This window comes from Spermophilus citellus, assembly GCF_964194105.1.
Source record: "Spermophilus citellus genome assembly, chromosome: 2".
In the NCBI taxonomy this organism is placed as follows: domain Eukaryota; kingdom Metazoa; phylum Chordata; class Mammalia; order Rodentia; family Sciuridae; genus Spermophilus; species Spermophilus citellus.
Window position 1 is genome coordinate 65,497,625 of NC_138183.1, and position 11,712 is coordinate 65,509,336.

Below are 11,712 nucleotides of genomic sequence, written 5' to 3' on the forward strand. Positions count from 1 at the left end.
CTGTTTGTCCAGTTTCTTCCTCTAGAATACAGTTGTATATGGAATAGAATAAAGCCTAAAATTGTTACTTGATGATAATTCTTTTTAAGAATTTAGGAGACTATCATCCCCATATTAATACAGCAGTTTCTTGATTAAAGAATTACATTTTTAGTTTTCTTGGCAGCGTTTCTGGGAACAAGTATACATTAGTACAGCCAACTTTTTATTCTTTCATTGCCTTTAAGTTAAAAAATATTTGTATTAAAATAGTTCACAGTGTTCACAGTAAAAGAGTTTCAGTCATTTTCTTCCATGAATAAGGCAGACTCAAAAACAAAAGTCTTTTAGAATCCATTCAAGCCATCGGCATCATCCACACAATAAGAGCAGCCGAACAATCATAAATACATTTGTTGACACTTCGAGTCTACTAACAGCATGTACATATTAGCTAGATATGTGGTAACTCCAGACAAGTGCTCAGAAGAGAGCCCAGATGCTTGTGAGTTGCAGCTGTCTCTCACAGTGAGGATCAGTCAATCGTGTCTTATCCCTTTGGAGGCTTTGGCCTCCAAGAGGCCAGAGCTTGGGTCATAGGCCCACACTGAGTGCAGGCTGTGGCTCAGCCTGCCCATTCCTGCTCTTGCCATCTGTCTGGCAGAAAACATACCTGGAGATGATTTTGTGAAAGTATAGCGGAAGTCTCGGTTCTGATAGGCATAGACCATGGGATTGACCACTGAATTGGCATGTGACAGGAGAATGACCATGTTCATTGCTTACTTGGGCTTGTCCTTAACCTGGGCTCGCTGAAAAAGAGTGAAACAGTTGATGACATGTACTGGTAGCCAAAACAGAGCAAAGATCCCCACAATCATAGCCAGGGACTTGGCGGCTTGGATCTCCCGCTGGAGGGTAGTCCTGGAGTGGTCCATCGGCTCCATGCGCTGCAGTGGGGGCAGGACACATCCAAAGAAGTTGAAGTATACCATGTAGCTCTGGGGACCACATTCTCAAAGAGACACTTCACAAGGCAGCAGCTTTCATTCATGGTTCCATACCCGGGCTCCGTGCTGTTGTTGGTGGCACTGTCTTTACTGTTCCACCCCAGGAATGGAGACAATCCAATGCCAAAAGCAAGGACCCCGACAGAGCACAGCGAGGACTCCTCTTGCTCAGGTCCCGGTGACCAAACTCTTACACCTGAGCAGGACGCGGATGGCCAGATACCTGTAGATGGCCACGGCCAGGAGGCTGACGATAGAGCTTTGAGTGAGTACAAGCACAAAGCAGGCGAGAAAGAGGCATGTGGAAGTCAGTGCAGAAGCCCAGGCTGATGGTGATGGCAAAGGGGATGGTGAACAGCCCCATGGCCACGTCGGCTGCTGCCAGGGACACCAGAAAGTAGTTGGTGGGAGTCTGCAGCGTGTTTGACATTCCCGTCGCCACGCACACCAGCATGTTCCCCGCCACGGACAGCGCAGCGACGGCGAGTTCCAGAGCCACATTAGTGCGTCCAGAGTCTCCAGCGGCAATGGCCGGCCAGCAGGCCCCGGGTGTCTCCTACCAGGATCCTGCTGTGCGTGAGACAGCCGCGTGAGACCCTCCAGGCACTGCTGGAGCACCAGACCGCGCCTTCTCTAGCCATGTCCCACCTCCTCTAGCCGCGTCCTGTTCTTTTTAGATACACATGAAAATAGAGAATATTTTGACATATCTATACAAACATGGGTCCATCTTATACTAATTAGGTTCTCAGTCTTGTGCTTGTACATGATGTGGAGATTCATTGTGCTGCTATGAATCTCCACATATATGTATGTAGGAAATATATGCATGTATATATGTATGTAGGAAAATGGCAGAAATTTTCTATGGATTACCTGTGATTTCCTTCTATGGAGAGCTTTCTGAGGAGAAATCAGAATGTACCAATCTTATTTATAGTCTATTGAGAAGCCAGCTGTCAGATTGTAATTTCTGAGACAACTGCCTCTTTTACCCAAGTTAATATATGACTATACCTAGGGTCTTCATTTACCTTTTCCCAATCACCTCACTCTAAAGCAGGATTACAAACTCAAGGGCTGTCCCTGATGAGGAAGGCAAAATAAGTGTGGAGAGTAGACAGGTGAAGTAGAATATGAAGACTGGTGGTTATAGCAAAATGAGAAGTCCCACCTATAGAAAATTCAAATTCAAGCTTTCACAATACTGTACTAGCTACACCAAATCTGTCTAAAAACTTGAATTTATAAATCCTTGGTTTTGAAATAGTTAAAAATCACTGTGCTGGGGTGTTCAGAGATTGACAATATATGGTTCCTGCTCACATTTTAGCACTGAAAACTACAGTTTATATCACTTACTTCCTTCACTTGCAGCATTTACCAAAACCACTAAAAGAAAAACAAGGAAGTGGCCAAGTCCATCAGGGGTGAATTAATTGTGAAGTTATTATGCTTAAGGGTGAGGATCTCTCACTTGCACAGAACTTTCCTAAGCTCTGGGTCCTTTGCATTTATTTATTTATTTTTGTATATTTTGCAAAAGTAACTGCAATTAGTGGATATCTATTTTGTGTTCTCTGACTTTTAAAATTTTTAAATTTGTTTTAATTAGTTATACATGACAGTAGAATGCATTTATGCACTTTGATATATCATACATAGATGGGATATAATTTCTCATTGTTCTGAGTGTATACATGTTGTAGAATCACATTGGTCATGCAGTCGCATATATACATGAAGTAATAATGTCTGTTTCGTTCTACTGTTCTTATCCCCATATTCCCTTCTCTGCCTCCCCTTTACTTCTCTCTACCTAATCTATGGCCATTCTATTCTTCTCTAATGCCCCACCACCCTCTTTGTGAATTAGCATCCACATATTAGAGAAAACATTCAGGCTTTGGTTTTTTGGGATTGGCTTATTTTGCTTAGGATAATATTTTCCAACTCCATCCATTTCCTGACAAATGCTATAGTTTCATTCTTCTTTAAAGCTGAGTAATATTTCATTGAATGTATATATACCACTTTTCTTTATCCATTCATCTATTGAAGGACACCTAGGTTGGTTTCATAGTTTACCTATTATGAATTGTGCTGCTACAAACATTGACATGGCTGCATTATTGTACCAGGCTGATTTAAAATTCTTTAGATATAAACTGAGGAGTGGAATAGCTGGGTCAAATGGTGGTTCCATGCCCAGTTTTCTGAAAAATCTCCATATTGCTTTTATAGTGGTTCTACCAATTTACAGTTACACCAGCAATGTATGAACATACCTTTTTCCCCACATCCTCACCAACATTTATTTTTGCCTGTATTCTTGATGATTGCCCTTTTGACTAGAGCGAGATAAAATCTTAATATAGTTTTGAGTTGCATTTCTCTAGTTACCAGAGATGTTAAACATTTTTTTATATACTTATTGATTGATTGTATTTTTTCTTCTGTGAAGTGTCTGTTCAGACCCTTAAAGGGTAAGAAGTAAAATCAAGGATCAATACATGGGATGGATTCAAATTAAAAAGCTTCTTCTCAGTAAAGGAGACAATAAATAATATGAAAAGAGAGCCTACAGATTGGGAGAAAATCTTTACCACATGCACCTCTGATAATCGATTAATCTCTAGGATATACAAAAAATGTTAACACCCAAAATACAAAAACAAAAATAATAAAACAACAATAAATAGCCCAATCAATAAATGGACTAAGCAACAATTAATATGTTAATAAAACAATTTAAATCTCTCTCAACCCCCTCTGGCCCTTTGAATAGATTATGTTCTTTATAAATAGCAGAAAATACTAAAGCAATGACTCATATGGGCCAACAGGATAAACATCCAACTCTGTTCACCTTCTGAATGATGCCCACAGAACCCTCCCTCTTTTCCAGCCATCCATGCTTACCATGTAAAATTTTCTCCTGATTCTCCCTATCTCATGGTCTCAGGAGAACTGCTTCAGTTTGTTTTCTCAATGTCTTTTTTTTTAACACTTTATTTATTTTTTTTTAGAGAGAGTGAGAGAGGAGAGAGAGAGAGAGAGAGAATTTTTAATATTTATTTTTTAGTTCTCGGCGGACACAACATCTTTGTTGGTATGTGGTGCTGAGGATCGAACCCGGGCCGCACGCATGCCAGGCGAGCGCGCTACGGCTTGAGCCACATCCCCAGCCCCTTCTCAATGTCTTTTCAGGCAAAAAAAAAAAAAAAAAAAAAAAAAACACAACAAACAAACAAACAAACAAAAAAACAGAAACAAGAAGGCTTAGTGCTTGAATAGAGAAAGCAAAAGATTTTCCAGGAACCTCCACATTTGTGCTTACACTGTGTTGGACAGAACAGTGTCAAACAAACCCTGATACCTGCAAGAGATCTTGGGAAATCATGACCAGCACTTAACAGCCTCAAGAGTCAAAGGTTTTTCACCTTCAGTCATTCTTTCAAAAACATTGATCTGTGTCTATTAGGCTTCACTACTCATGTTTAACTCCAACTGGAGCTGGACTCAAGGGATAGAGTTGCTAAGGATCAGGGGCTTTCAAATCCAGTAGACATGGGTTGGTATCCCATTTCTAGCACTTCCCAGTTGTATGCATGGGTTGTTTACCTTTTCTTCTTAAAAAGGTTTTCTGCTTGTGTGTTTGTTTTGTTGTATAAAGACATGAAATGTGTTTTATTGTGCCTAAAAAGATTAAGAATCCTGAATTTTTCTGTTACTATAACAGTCACAAACCCACATCCCACACACATGCTGGACAAAGTATGTGACCACTCTCAATTTATTTCCTCTTTCTCTGTAAAATGGGAAGCTGGCCACTTTGGACAGTTGTGGGGAATGTATAAAAGTATCCAAGCAAATAAAAATTAAAACATTCCTGGAAATTTGCATTTAGCAACAAGCAATTCCTTTGGAAGACAGCCTTGCAAATGGATTAGTTTTGCAGGGACTCTTAAACCCTTCTTCCTGCCAAATACTTTTTTTAGAACTCTATTTTATTTGTTTACTTTTATGTGGTGCTGAGGATTGAACCCAGTGCCTCAAATGTACTAGGCGAGCACTCTACTGCTGAGCCATAATACCAACCCCCTCAAATACTTAAAAAAAATTTTTTTTTAGCTTTAGGTGGACACAATATCTTTATTTTATTATTATGTGGTGCTTAGGATCGAACCCAGTGCCTCAGAGAAGCCTCTACCAAAATGCTTGTCTTAGTGCAACACTATTTTAAAAAAGCAATGCCTCTAACTGTTCCACTTTTCATCAGGTATGTATTGAGTAATTATACAGTGTGTAACATTTTAGCACTGCTGAATGGGCTGTGTTGAAACACTAGAAATTAGAATTATTTTAGTCCATAGCTGTAAGTGAGTTAATCTGAGTAGGAATATGAGCAAACAAATTATTGGAAAAAATCAAACTAATTGCAGTTGAAAGTCCCTGGTTGGTTAATAAGCATACTATCTGAAATTTGATGAAGTTTTTAAAAGATAAGAGGTATCAAAATTACCTCTGATCAAATATAGCATAGTCTACAATTAAAAATATATAACTATATAATTTTGGTGCCGTGACATGTTACCACAATAGTTTTTCAGTAATGTGGAATGCCACTGCTTTCTCTTTCCTTTTTTGTTTTCTTTTCTTCTCTCTCTCTCTCTCTCTCTCTCTCTCTCTCTCTTTTTCCTCTCCCCCTCTCCCCTTCAATCTATTAGGATACAGAATATAATATCACATTACAATATTTGGGTAGGTAGTTATAATTAAACTGTCTCCCAGACAAAGAAGGCAAGTGAAATGGAGAAGTATGTGATAAATTTAAAACATTACAGTACAATGGTGTGTTTTAACCAGGTTCACAGTAAAAGTCATCTACTTTTCCCTTCTGTCAACAATTTATCCATTCATGCATAATGGGTTTTATGAAATTGTTATGCCAGACACTACATGATTAAATCTAACTATATCATGTTTAGGCAAGAAGGTAAACTTTACAAATGTTCATATTGGAAAACTTTGGGTTGTAAGAAGAGAGGTGATTTCAATGTTATTTTGGCAATGTAATTAGTGCAATGGCCATTCCTTGCTCCACATAAAGTCTGTGAATACAGAATAATATTAGTATGCAAAATACTTTGAGGATAAGAAAGAAAAGTTCAATTGTAAAAGGCCCAGAGAAAAGGATGGAGTAGTGGAGGAAAGATGGGGAGGGTGAACAAGAGCTGAGTAAATTCCATGGAGGTGGGTGGGGAAAGGGTGGAGCTGGGACCATTGGCTCAAGAGCTGAGCTAGAGCCCAAGAATATAAAAGCCTAGTTGAGTCAGGTAGGAAAAGTAGGCTGAAGCCAAGGAAGCCACACAGGCTCAGGTCTGTGGGTGAGAACTGCTGCAGAGAAAGGCTGCCAGTTCAGGAGAGAAAAGGCCCAGATGTCTCACCTGTTCCTGATCCACATCCTAGGAGTCTGGCTACTGTTGAGCCAATCTCCCACAAGGGTTGCATCAGGATGGTGGGAGAAAGTTATTTGGTTTTGTGATCACAGATTATTCCATGAAAAGATGCTTGTTTGCTGGAAAGCAGCTCTGGAAATGGCAATGGGACTGCAGAGTCTGAAGGATCTGCAGGTAAGAGCTTGTTTCCCCAGAGCCTTTTGGCATTTCCCATTGGTTGCTCTGGAGCTGCCAACCTAGTGAATTGGGGGTCTGCACAGCTGAGTCGGATATCACATTGGCTACCAGAGCTCAGCCTTGACTCCAGGTGTTTTTTGCCCAAAGCTTGAACCTTTACTTGGTAACTTGCTTTTATTGAAAACCTCATTGGGAATCTTACCAGAGGGAGAGGAAATATGGGAATCACAAACAAAAACAAAAACAAACAAACAAAAAATAAAAACCTCATCCAGGTAACACCTGGTGTTCTTCTCACCTGGCCGCCAGGTCAATGGTGAGGAGAAATGGGGAAACCACAGAAGAAAGATAGGCGCGCTCTTGGACCCCAGAGGAAAGGCTGAGCAGGCCAGATGGCAGGCATGATGGTACCTGGTCCCTAGATGGAGCATCTCTGATTGAAAGGAAAGGGGGCAAAACATGAGCTGGTGAGCTGGTTGTCAAGCTTGTTTCTGTGCCAAAAGGAACATGGCAGCAACCTGAGATGTCTGTCCAGGTACTGAAAATGAGACAGGAAACATCTTAGATTTAGTGACCTTATAAAAAAAATCCTTATCAAAATCCTTATCAAAAATCTGGCAGTGGTCTATGCCATGGAGAATACCTCCACCCACTTTTAATGCACCTTGTGAAAGGAACTTGGCTTCCCCATCTTTTGGGATTGGATCTTGTAGTTCTACTGTGACAGAGGCGATGGAAGAGAAACAAGTGAGGAGATGAATAAAGAAAAAACTGAAGGACACCAGGTACAAGTGAAGGTTGCCTCTTAGATCATGAGAGCTGAAGACCTTATTGCTGCTTTCTAGATTTAGAAAGTATAATGGAGCTTTTGTTAAAAGCAAGATCTCAGAAATGAGTGCAATTCAAATGTGGATTGATTCTTTAAAATATGTTTCTTAGTTCTAAAGTACTTAGAAAGATGGTTTGGAAACCAAGTTAAAGAAGCCATGGAAACTCACAGAGGCATAAGATAATCAGTGAAATGGATTTTATTAAATTCAGTAAGCTCAATTACAAATAATCAAGTGTTTTCCACTTCATATGGTGTATGAAATTTATGACAAACCACCAGTAAGTTTTATAGGTTATTTGCATATGTTGTACACAAGTGATCCTCATTCAGAATCATTGTGAACAATAAATATATTTAATTTATGGGATATAAAGTATGACTATAAAGTTATGTACTTTTCTACATTGTTTGTCAGAGATTGATTTTATGCCTTAATTACATAGTTCTTGTGTAAAAGTAATAAAAGACTATCAGAGTCTATGAATTAACTAACTCAAACCAGGGAAGGCTAGATTGCATTGCCTTTGCTTTTTGTTAGGTGGCATTCTTTTAATCCATTTCTCTCTTTAATATAAAAGACTTTTTTTCTTGTGGAGAAGAACAATTCCCAAAGAGATGTGTGAGGGAATTCACAGACATATACTAGGTTGATTACATCAGCTTTTGGAAATCCCTCCTTTTAAACTTTATTCCGAAGCAATACATTGTCATTATGAAACATTTGATAGATTAGTGTTACTACAATTCTTTTAAAAGGTTTTTTTTTTGTAATTCATAATTTTCTTAACAATGGAGAAAATTACTCGGGAAAATATACAAAATCAAGCAGGGCCCAATGGCACATGCCTGCAGTACCAGTGGCTCAGAAGGATGAGGCAGGGGGAACACAAGTTCAAATCCAGACTAGCAAATTAGACCCAGTTTCAAAATAAAAATAAAATAAAAAAGAACTGTGGATGTGACTCAGTGTTTGAGCACTCTTGTTTTTAATCCCCAGTACATTCCCCCAAATCCATCTGTGTCAAAATTAGTGATTTCAATGACCAACATGACATCAGACACATGAAAGATCAATATCAAAGAGTGAAAAGATCTTGACAAAAGCAAAGAAGGAATGATGAGGTAGAGAGGTGACATTGGGCCCACGTGGAGTAAAGCAGAACCTTGGCAAGATTATAGTACTTTTATCTGCCCAATTACAAGGAAACCAGATTGCTTAGATATCAGGATACTTGCTACTTCTGTTTTAATGTTTAATTATATTGAGGAAATGCCTTCCTTTTTGTCTATTCTTATGTTTACAGTTTTTCTGATGCTCCCTGACATCAATATTTCCCCCCCCCCCAACATTTTTTAACTTAATAGATTATCAATCCATCCTCCTTCAATATGATGCCACAGCAGCTGAGGGCAACAACACCTTGTGAGAGGAAGCCGTCATCATTAGACCTACAGCAACATGAACCTGTAATAGAGGACTCAAAGCCTATTCCTGAAGAGTCGAAGTATATCTTTCACAATAGACAAAGGGAAGCAGAAGACAATAGCCCTTCAGAACCAGAATACTTAGTTGGAATTCTCATTCCCCCAAAGTGTATTTAATAATGTGGACATGTCAATACATTGTTATAGAAACTATTGTACCAGAAGATCTATGGTTAAGTATTGTTGAGATGAAGCTAACAACGCACACATCACCTGTTGTTCACATGCATTCTTTATGATATTTTTACTGATTCCTCTTTCTGGCTGCATGATTATTAGAATATGAGAAATGAATATTAATATTTGGATTTTTCATTTGATGTGAAAGATAAAATTCCTTGCATGATTTCTGTTAATAATACTTCTTACCCATCAACCACTTGTAAATACTTCTTATATTAAAAAAGTCATTTTGTCTCTTTTAACATATGATTGCATTATTGGTTCTTGTGCCATTATTTAAAATTTCATTTCAATCTTTATCAATTTACTCTTACATAACTCAATTTAATGCAATGCCTAACAGTGGTTACATAAAATAGACCAAAATTCTTTTATTGGCATTAATCCTTCGATTAAATATGTCTAAAATTATAAAAATTTGACTTTCTTAATTTTGAAATATTTTTGTGTCTTATTAAATCATTCATTGCAAGCAATCAGTTTGGACCTTATCTCAATTTTATTTAGTTAAGGACATACAAACTAAGGTCATACTCTTAGGTAAAGGTTCTGAGAGACAAAACAATTTAAAAAAGCAAATGATTTTTAAGGAGAAAAATGAATAGACATACAATAAGAGGATAAACAACTCAGTGTCCTGTATAGTACAGAATCCAACTTAGTAAGGAAATTCACTTTATATTTAATGTTTTGGAGTTTACAAACCATTCCTGTGAGCAAAACAATTGTAGAATAATATGAAAACTTGTTAGAAAAGTAACAGCTGTCTTCTTAGTATTTGGCCAGTTCCTTCAAATTGACTATACATGCAACTTATGCAGCATTTAAATGGCAAGGTAATATCTTCCTTCAAATGTCTGTAATCGAAATTTAAAGGGATTGAAAAAGAAATTTTTATATTTCATAAGTGATTATAACAAAACCTCTAGTATTTATTAAATCCTCACCAAAGCCACTTTGCCCATCTTCATAAATGTCTGTAAAACCTTGGAGACCATCAGCCACCTTGGACAAAGCCAGAAAAAGCATGGCTGAAATGGAGCATTCCACCTACATGAATGAGGACCCTGCACAGGAAACCTACATACCAGAGAGCACAATGTGCCCACACCCAGATTCAGGAGTCTGCTCATCAACCTGTCCTGGTCCATGTCCCACATCTGGTCATCCACAAAATCCATGGAGGCAATGTTCCTGGAATCAGTGTGTATTTGCTGCTTCTAATGATCTGGCCATTTGTCTTTTAATGTGGTCTCTTCGATCCCCTTTCTCCACTTTTCTTTTTAACCAAAAGCACTGTGCAGTCTTATTAACCATCCAAGTGCATCTAGTAAGACTGGGAAAGAATTGAGATTGAAAAGTGAACAGATATTCAGCACCTAACACTTTAAAAGAAGCCACTAAATACTCTTCACAAACATGTTTTCACAGACCCAATAGAGTATTAGCCTGACCCAGCACTACCAGTGCACTTAAATAGAAAAGATGCAGAAATAAAAATAGCTACATTCAAAAGACTAACACTTTAGAAAAAGATTCAGACGTTTTCAGTTTCTCCCCTTTATACCCTAAACAACATCTTACAGTCTGGATCTACCTAAACAGTCCTACATCAGCTTCTAGAATATTTGTCAAGAGGGAAAAAAATAAAATGACACTGGCCAGTACTCTCTTTGGCTATTTAGGAAGAAGGGAGAAAGTCAGTTCTCAGGACAAATTGGTCAGCTTCAGTCTCATCAGCAGGGTCTTTGGATTCTTTGCTCTTCTGCACTTCTTCAGTGTGCTTATCCTTCTGTTGAAAATGCTCCAGCTTGGCAGCCACTTCTGCCTCTTGGTTCTCTTTGTTAGCTTCTGTTTTGTGGGTCAGTTTCTCTTTCATTTTAATGAAGTGGTTATTTTCTTCTATTGCTTTCTGAAGCATTTCTTTCTCATGCTGTCATTTCTCAGCAAGCTGCTTCAAGACCTCAGTTTCATAGGACTTGCATCTTTCTTCTTCGGCTTCTAATTTCTTCTGAATTTCCTCCAGATAAAAGATACTTGTTCTTTGGATGGGAAAGGGGGAAATCTGGGAAGGATTCTTTTGACTGAGGAACTGAGAATCAGCTCAAATGCCTGGCCTGAGGCATGCTTCTCTAGTTCTTTCACCTGGAGATCAGAAGAAGCCATGGTGAACATAAGACAAGAGCCTGGCAGTGTGTTCTACACAATCCACTGGTAAGGAAAGCCCAGTTCAGTCCAAGCCATCTGGTGCTGAGGGCCATTGCCAAGTAGGAATGACACATCGAAATTTCCTTGCCAGCGTACCCCATGTTAAATGGACTTGCCTTGGAATTTTGCTGTTGACATTGCATGTAAGGTGACCCTGCTCAAGGACGAGGGTGGATCCAGGATTAGGGTGTATCCTGCAGGTTTGAGGAAGTATCCCGCTCCTTGGGTTTAGGGCGTTCCCGGTTTAAGACAAGTTTAAGGCGTTCCCAGTTTAAGACAATATGGGTTTTAGGGAAGTTCCAGGTTGAAGATTATTGCTGCTGGGAATAGGGCGTTCCTGCTGCCTGAGTTCCCGTTGAGTTCTCCTGAGATTCAG

The 11,712-nt window shown here is 38.9% G+C and overlaps 2 pseudogenes across 2 annotated transcripts; both read right to left on the reverse strand.

Annotated features, from left to right (window-relative positions):
* Window positions 1-573: 573 nt before the first annotated feature.
* Window positions 574-10,309, reverse strand: LOC308641525 (adenosine receptor A2b-like; annotated as a pseudogene). The gene is made up of 2 exons: window positions 10,217-10,309; window positions 574-1,595 (listed from the first exon to the last, which is right to left on the reverse strand). The product of its transcript is annotated as an adenosine receptor A2b-like (transcript).
* Window positions 10,310-10,809: 500 nt separating this feature from the next.
* On the reverse strand, window positions 10,810-11,294 carry LOC308641526 (stathmin-like; annotated as a pseudogene). The gene has a single exon. The product of its transcript is annotated as a stathmin-like (transcript).
* Window positions 11,295-11,712: the final 418 nt, after the last annotated feature.